Below are 7,515 nucleotides of genomic sequence, written 5' to 3'. Positions count from 1 at the left end.
ATTTTTTCTAAGAACTACATGTATATGGGTCCTCTTTTCTCTTTTCATAGGATATTCCCTAAATATCTAACTTATATTCTGATCCCCAAATCAGTAGCTGTAGTCACTCCAACTCCAGTTCGTATCCCCGTAATCCCTCAGATATTTCAATTTACTGTGATTTCCAAATCAGTATACATGCAGTTCTATCATGTAAAACACCTAGTTTAGTAAATATAGTAGTAAATAGGCAATTTATTTATTTAGTATTAATTCTATAAGTTTAATATGCTATGGATAGGTGAGCCTTGGTTTCTTCCTGGTTTTGAACTGTCAGATTTCTGTAGGTATCATTACCCTTAAAAGATAAGAATTTTCTCATTGATATTCGTACACTTACTTACTCTAAAGGTAATAAAATGTTAATTAAAATGATAATTAGATTATGTGAAAGAAAAAAAGGGCAGGTTATTCCAAAATTCTTTGCTTAGAGTTTTATATTTTTATAATATATAAGAATATGCAGGTGCATTCTGACAGGTTAATTAATATACATGCCAGTCATACAATTTTTTTTAAGAAACTACACTAATCTGAAAAATAGTCTGAAAATAAAAAGTTGCACATTCAAATTTATCCACAATGAAACTTTTCATGGATTATTTCTAATCTATAGTTGTTAGCCCTATTTTTATATGACTTCATCCCATACATTTATTTACTACAAATTGCATCCTTTCAGTAAGATGACACATTAGTTCTATTTTGACCCAAAGTTCATTGCCTTTCAGTGCTTCTTTACATTGCAGTATTCCCTCAGATTCTTCATTTCTTTTAAAAGTTTTCATAAGGAGTACACTTGGTCCCAGAGTCAATGGAGCCAAAGAATATGGGAAGCAAATGCAAGAGACAGAGTCCTACCACTAGCAGTTGTGTACCTCAAATCTTTTGTTCCTACCCTGGTAATGAAGGTTGTCAGAGGTCAGCAGGCATTTCAAAACATGTTATTCCACATAAAAATTCACATATATTTTTTTCTTAAGCTTATTTATTTATTTTTTGACACAGAGAGAGTGACCACAAGCAGGGGGAGTAGCAGGGAAAAGGAGAAGCAGGCTCTCTACTGAGCAGGGAGTCTGATGCAGGTCTCAATCCCAGGATCCTGGATCTTGACCTGAGCTGAAGGCAGAGGCTTAACTGAGCCACCCAGGCACCCCCACATATATTTGTATAGTATTAATTTCTTCATTACTGTATCCCACAAAATGCACAAATCAATTGTGGGAATATAGAGATGCAGAATCTCTTTTTTACAAAAAGATTTTCTTATGATGGTAGATTCAGCCACTGAAGTAAAATCTTAACTTTTATCAATTACTGCCTAATCTACTTCTTGTCTTCTCAGCAGGTTTGAATATGGAATACTTTTTAAAACTTTAATCTTAGATCATTATATCTAGAATAACATTTAAATAGAATTTGGGATTCAAACAGATGTATAGTGTTTTCATCTCAGTGGGCAAACTGCCCTCATCACCCACTTTTATCACTTTTCTCTCTTCTTCCACCCAGAACTGCATCTTCATTCTTTGCAATTCTATTGTATTTCATAGTCTGTACTTCACAATTGAGGAATAAAAAAATATATGGCTTTACAATGATGATAGCTATTTCATACTTAGTCATGTTTCTCAACAGAACTAATATCTACTTTAGGATGGAATTTATCTTTTATGTCCCTATAAGAACAAGAACATGATTGAGTTTGATAATATATTTAAGCATGTAAGAAGCATCAACAATAACAAGTCATTCAACAAATTTGTGAAAGCAGCCATTGTATTCCACAAATGTCAAATGCCAGGCAAATTTCACTGGTATAAGCCACAATGTTTCAACCAAAAGAAAAGGAGAAGTTTGGAACCTATAAAACATGATCTTCATTTGGCAACAAATGAAGGATTTTGTTTTCATCTGACCTGTATAGATCCAAAAGAAAAGAAATAAGTATCTTGGCTCGTGAAGAAGTATAAACATTAAGACTCCTTGTTTGGACACGGGTCTTTCTTTTCATATCTATATGGGTTTAAGACTTTGGCATTATTTCATTTTCTGTCCCTGTACCTGTCCAAACTCAGGGCCATGCTGAAGTAGAGAGATTCGTTTAGGTCTGTATGGGAGGGGTGATGGGAACATACCTGCTGAATGGAAGTAAAACAGAAATGGACCCGATGGCAGGAAGGAAAATCCCCCAAAGATCTACCAATGGTATTATTACATCTGCTGAGGGAAAGTTGGCTGAAAAGGGAGCCAGCAAGGTTTCCAGACATCTGAATGAGCTGACTCAGTCAGGGGGTGCTCTGCAGGGGCAGAATTAGAATTGGTTAGGTACAGGGAAGGAATAGACAGACAGAAAGAAAGAAATGGACATTTTTGCCTGATTTCTTTTATAAGAACATTTCTCCATCTTTGAAAACTACAATTATTTACCAGCAATTAATATGCTCCTGATTCCCATCAACATAATAAACTCTATGAAAAGTAATTTTCTTTAAAAAACCCCAGTGCTACCACCACAACCAACATAAGTTTTAGCTTTCATTAAAACCTTTTACAGCAAAATTTGCTACAATTTATAAAAAAGAACACATTTCAGTGTTCTGCCTCTTTCACTCTGAATACAGGTTGTATTTTCCAAGGTTAATCTGTGATGTAACATAAAAAAATAATGTATGTATTAATCCAGTCAATATTTATTATTGTAATCATAGCCATGTAGTAAATGATACATGCAATGAAAATAAAAGATTCTAAGCTAGCTAAATACACATATAAAGACTTCGATTTATAAAATGGAAAGCCAAAGTCCATAATAATTTATTATAAAATATAATTGAGACAATAAAACCATTAATTTAAGAGCCAGTAGCAGAAATATATAAATAGGAAAGAACAATCTTCAGCAATAGCCCTTCAGCTTAGCCAGATAGGCTAGGTCTGAGACAGAGACAGTAATAGCGTATGTGTTCTATGTAATAAAATAAGAGGAGTTTTGAGTTTCTCAAGTCAGTCCTTCAGAAAGGAGTGAGAGAGCCAGAGAGAGTGAAAGAGAAAGAAAAGGGATTGAGAAGACCTATTCTCTACTTGCAATATAACTACTGAGAAATTTCGGAAGATGGAAACAGTTCAGGGACTTTTTAAATTAGGAAATCTATTTTTCTTTTCATTCCTTCTTTTTCTAAAAGATTTTATGTATTTGACAGAGAGAGAGAGAGAGAGAGAGAGAGCACAAGTAGGCAGAGTGACAGGCAAAGGGAGAGGGAGAAGCAGGCTCCCCCCTGAGCAGGGACCCAATGTGGGGTTTGAACGCAGGACTCTGGGATCATGACCTGAGCCAAAGGCAGATGCTGAACTAGATGAGCCACCTATATGTCCCAGGAAATCTGTTTTTCAATTTTAAGTTATCTTCATAGTAATACAACCCTCCTCCTGACCTAATTACTCTAAATAAATGGTTCTCAAAATGTGATCTTCTGACCAGCAGCCAAAGTATTATGCAGGACCTTGTTACAAAAGCAAATTCTCAGGAGACCTACTGCAGCAGAAACTCTGGGGATGGGGTGCAGAGAACTAGGTTCAACAAGCTCTCCAGAGGATTATAATGTGTGCTAAAGTTTGAGAACTTCTGACCGACATATAGCAGAAGTCTGCAGTTTCTTTAGTGTTGTTGAAGTGGTACTTAAGGAAATAAATTGGGTCACAGTCCAGCAGAAATGTCATGAGGAAGAAGTTAGATGCAAAGTGAAGAAAAAGGAATTCACACAGGATCAGGAAATAAGCCAATAGCAATGAGGTGTTCAATTCAATTAATACTTGTCACTCCCAAGAAATTCCAAAGATATTGTGAGAGACACTGAGTTTACCAGATTCTGTGGCATAGGGATTTGAGACAAATTTACAAATCTTATTTTTTAAAAAAGATTCTATTTATTTATTCATGAGAGACACAGAGAGAGAGAGAGAGAGAGAGAGAGAGAGAGAGAAGGAGGCAGAGACACAGGCAGAGGGAGAAGCAGGCTCCATGCAGGGAGCCCTATGTGGGACTCGATCCCGGGACCCCGGGGTCATGCCCTGGGCCGAAGGCAGGTGCTAAACTGCTGAGCCACCCAGGGATCCCAAATTTATAAATCTTAAATCTTAAAATTATTAGTTTTTTAAAAAATATATTGACAGTGATATGTTTTAATATGGCTTACAATGATTGTTCCATTTGGGGAGTATACAAATGCCATTTGTGGGCTAGGGAACCTATTGAGAGATTTGCCTTTGGGGACCATTTCTAGATTGGGCATAAAGAGGGCTGAGAAGCTATAGCTATACTCATGGGATACTGGTGTGGAAAGCACCATATTTGGCTAGAGCTATTTAGAAATGTTTGATAGAGGTAGGAAAGGGAATATATTGACTATAGAAATATAACCAGTAGTAGGATATATGGAAGATATGCTATAGCTGTACTGTAGAGATATAGTCTACTAGTGTAGACACTAGTCAGTCTTTTTATATTTTCCCTTTATTTTCATCTGGAGAATCAAATGATAGAAAATACAACTCAAACTGGCCTCTGCTTCCTTCTCAATGCATGATCTTCTAGATCTAGGCTTCACCCCACTCTACTTCTCACCTCTCTACAATCACCCTCAAGGAGGCTTATGACTCGGGTCTAGACTATAACGTCATTCTATTTCCCAATGACAGTATTTAGTCCCAGGAATTAAAATGCAATGCAGTTATCCAATTACACTTCTGAGCGTCAGGTCTAGGGTTTTATTTTAACTGTTGGTGGGAATAAAGATTTTTTTTTTTTCCTGCTGAATTGGAGCATGTAGGTTGACAAATAGGTCTTGATTGCTACCAAGTCCTAGAGTATAACCACACCTGAAGTTAGAACCCTCAGAGCACATTTTAGTTATGTGAATAAAAAAATATTTTGTTTCTGCTTAAGCCATTCCAGTTGCATCTTCCAAAATTTGAGAATAAAAGAAACAACTGATAGGTGGTAAGAAAAGAGCAGCACAACCACTGACATGTTGACTAGGAAAATATCTCATACTGGGCTCCAAGAAATGTGGGAAGAAAGCTTTTTTCCCTTCAAATAGGCTTTGTGAATAGGCTACAGATTCTGAGCACAGATTTCTGTCTTTGCTCTTTAGAGATTGCTGAATATATTGCCCACATCAGTATGTCCATTGTTGGACTAACTGGAAATATCAGTGCCCCAGTTCTGTAATATCTATAAGTAAAAATCAGTTAATTATCCTAAGTTTCTTCAAGCCAGATCAGTAGTTGTTGCTTTATACTTTATTGTCAAAAACTTAAGAGCCACAACTGTTGAAAAGGGAATCCTAGTGTTAGTAACTACTATGAAGCTGTCTGTACCTCCACACGTTTCTGTTGCCTTTCACTGTTTCAGTGCACACTGATGGCTGCTTTAGCAAGTACTCTACACATTCAGAGAAACTTCTCTAGTAACAAACTATAGAAATGAAGCCTGAAAGTATAGTCTTTGCTTTCAGTAAGTAAATTCACCTTTCCAAGTATAGGCTTTATTTGGCATTGTTAGCTCAAATATGGGGCAGGCTTAAAAGTTTAGGGAGTAAATGACCTCCTGGAAGTAAACCTGAACCAATGATGGAAGGAAACAAGAGGATAAATGCCCCAACTTACTCACTGTTGGAGTGAAACAACTCTGAAGCATGTTCTGTTCTGTTCCCAGAGGTCACAGGGTTTAGCCTCAGTTGTCAACAACATAATAATCAATTCCTGACCTCATCCTTTTTTTGCTGCTTTCCTTTCCATATCTCACTTTCCTGCTTCCCTACCATTGCTCCTGAGATCACCTCAAAAATGAACTTCTTACTCTCAAATCCATGTCCCTGGATCTGATTATGTTATTAATGTGGGCAACTAAAATAGATAGCTATATAAGAAATCAGAAAATGTAACAGGAAGTACAATAGGAGACACAACAACAAAGTTTAAGGTAAGAGGAACCTGAGAACAACATAAGTTGGAAAGTGCAGAGCTAGTCCACACACAGACAAGGTATGTCTTTTAAATGAAAATAATTACTTAGAAGAGCTTCCTTCAATCAACAGGCACCCAAACCCACAACCACCCACATCTTAATAAATTATTTTCCAGTCCTGAGCGTCAGTATGATTCATTTTTCTCCCCACACAACAGAGCTCATTTGGATATTCTGCAATTTAGTCTCTATAGATAATGAGCAGAACTCAAAGAAATTGACAGGCAGCTTGTATCTTTGCAAACCATCCAACAATATTTTCTGTGGTAGAACAATATACTTTTTCCAGTAGACAATAGCAAAAGAATTAGAATAAACAGACAAACTTTGCTCTCAGAAATCTGGAAAGAAATTGTCAAGAAACTTCCCTGAAGTTTAGTAGTTTGTGAACCATATCTTGTTTCCAATAACTAGTCCTGTTGGTAATCATCTTCTATAGAACAAAAGACAACAGAGCCTGTTGAATTTCCAATCTTTAGGAAGTTGTAAAGAAAATTCCAGAGGAGTAGAAAAATCTACAAATATCTATGCTCAAAATAAGTAGATATTTGAATACTTGTTCTCAGAAATAGTGGGTTAAATCCTATATTAGAAATGTTCACTATGGGATAATAATAGAGCTAGCAACAGACAGAAAATAAAATGCATTAGACATGAATGCATTGCCCATAGGAAAAGTTCATCTTTATTGGGCAACAGGGCATTAACTAGTACAGTGCTCTCCCACCCTACCTCCAACACTTAAATATTTTACTTTAATTTCAAAATAAGGACAAATACCACATCTTAAGCCCACTGGAAAAAATAAACATAGTAATAAAATCTAATTTCAATAGCCAGTGACCATAATACTTTCCACTTTGTAACCCCATTATATCCATTTTCTTTTTTACTCTCTGCTCTCTCTTCAAGTTGGCACATTGATTTGAAATTCAATGAAAATCTCATTAAAAATATTTTTGGAGGCAATCCAGACAGCAAGAAGGAAAGAATGACCTGTGGGTGGTCTAGAATGCATTGGGTATAATGCTGATGAGGATTCAGTCTTTCTGAACACAGCTGCTCCTGATCTGTAGTTTATGTACATCATTATTCCTGAGACTTGGATGACACATCTGTCTCCTAAAAGAAAAGGGAAAATCTTAGCCTCCCAAAGTCTATATGACCATTTCTTGCAGTGATCAGCAATAAATGCCTAAGACTTGCCATAGTAATTGGTCCCAACCCTGGGGTGATCCACGGTAAGGTCCCAAACTGAAACCCTGCCTCCTTGCAGTGACTACATGGAAAACACAAGTATGTGTCTAATAGGTTGGTTGGATCAGCCTGACTCCATAGCATGCAATCTATGTACACATGATAAAAAGATGAAAGAACTTCAACTGTAAGTTAGAAATAAATACGCAAGGGACATATGTCATCTAATTCATATAGGCTTTACTGGAAAG

The 7,515-nt window shown here is 36.4% G+C and overlaps 1 pseudogene; it reads right to left on the bottom strand.

The window, feature by feature from the left end:
• Positions 1-5,464: 5,464 nt before the first annotated feature.
• On the bottom strand, positions 5,465-5,546 carry LOC112928878 (small nucleolar RNA U3; annotated as a pseudogene).
• Between the last annotated feature and the right edge of the window lie 1,969 nt (positions 5,547-7,515).

The sequence above is a fragment of the Vulpes vulpes genome, chromosome 4 (assembly GCF_048418805.1).
Source record: "Vulpes vulpes isolate BD-2025 chromosome 4, VulVul3, whole genome shotgun sequence".
Lineage (NCBI taxonomy): Eukaryota > Metazoa > Chordata > Mammalia > Carnivora > Canidae > Vulpes > Vulpes vulpes.
Note: the sequence above shows the minus strand (reverse complement) of the source record. Positions and strands in the feature narration are given on the sequence as shown.